The sequence below is a fragment of the Frankliniella occidentalis genome, unplaced genomic scaffold (assembly GCF_000697945.3).
Source record: "Frankliniella occidentalis isolate FOCC.00 unplaced genomic scaffold, Focc_3.1 Scaffold51, whole genome shotgun sequence".
In the NCBI taxonomy this organism is placed as follows: domain Eukaryota; kingdom Metazoa; phylum Arthropoda; class Insecta; order Thysanoptera; family Thripidae; genus Frankliniella; species Frankliniella occidentalis.
The window spans coordinates 818,408-819,936 of record NW_026267181.1 but is presented as its reverse complement, the minus strand read 5'-3'; positions in this window follow the sequence as shown (position 1 = coordinate 819,936).

Genomic DNA, 1,529 nt, shown 5'->3' with positions numbered 1-1,529 from the left:
CACCCGCCAGCCCCGCCCCCGCTTCGGCCCGTAGCGCCCAGCAGACTGGTGATAGGCGCACATGTTTGTTGAGCCCGCTGGCCGCTGCCCACCCGGCGGCGGTCAGCCTTAACCGCCCCCTCCCATACCGCGGCAGTGATTTCATGCGGGGGCAACGGAAGTGGCCTTACCTTAATTGCAGGATCTCGTGCAGACCTTCTGTCGAGTAGCCGAAGAACAGCGCTTCTGCCCGTTTGGCGGCCATCCGCATGCGCTCAAACTCGATGCGACTGTCATGGAGCACGTGCAACATTCCTTCTAATGTAGCCTTGGCCTCCGCCCTCGCCTCAAACTCATTGCGAGCGTTGACATGGTACTCTACCATGTGGAGAGAAAACTTTGTCATCTCTTGCCTTTCTTCTAGAAATGACTCAACACTGGAAAAAAAAGAAAAAGCGATATGGTCACTCGGTGTGCCAGCGTCGGCAGCAGCGAGATTAGAGATGTCACTCGCGCGAGCAGCTTAAAATCCCTTAAAACTGTTTGGGAATGTTGAAAATGAACAGAATTGTAATGTGTGAGGAACTAATGAAAATCCCAACTGAATTGCGTGTTTAAGGGGGCAGACATGTGAATGGAAGGGTTTGGGAAAATAGTCACAACATAAAAACTTCACGCCGCATCAATTTAGGATTAAAGGGGTATTAAGAGCATAGATAGACGCCAATTTTGCCGTTAGCGCCAGTGCGCGCACTCTCCAGGAACATGCCTATCTTCGCCTTCAACTGGATGATGCAGTCCTTTTCGGTGTGCACGATTGTGCTGCAACGGATTGGTCTGCGACTGTCAACAAAATTGCTACAAACTCTTAAAAGATGCCGCTAGTGGTTGACCTGCGTGTTTTGCAACTTTAGCTTCACGCACCCAATCAGGAACCGACTTTCGTTTATAATTCCAAGTCAAGCCATGGGTTATTTTCAAAAAAGTATCGTCTTCCTGTGCGTGACAACGGTGCGCCATTGATGGCTCTTGGAGTTATTTTGGGGCAGAGATCGATTTTAAATCGAATCCTAAAGTGTGCCTTAAGGCTGTACTATAGTGTATTTCGACTGGCAAAGGTAGAAGAATAGCGGGTAGAACGTAAACGTTACCGATTGGTCGAGAGCTTCTCGCCTCTTCGTCACGCTGGTGAGGTAAGCACTCGGCGAATCAGGAACCTTTATGTTCGTCGAAATACACTATAGGCTTCGCTATCGCTCAGCCAATAAACCGAGAAACTTAAGAAACTGCACTTACACGTCAATGTCCCAGTAGGAGAGTGAGTTGAGCGGCATGGTGGGTGATAGTGAAGTCACGGAGTATATTTGTGTACTATAAAGACACAATCGCCCTGTGGGCTTCGACAATCACCGGTGAGCAGTAGCAGCAAGAGGAGGGGGGATGGCAGGGGAGGCGCACAGCTGGCGGTGCGGTGCGCGCCGGAGCGGAGGGGGGCTGGCGGCTGGCTGCAGCGCAGAGGTCGTTGACCGCAGCAGTGTAGCCCCCCCCCC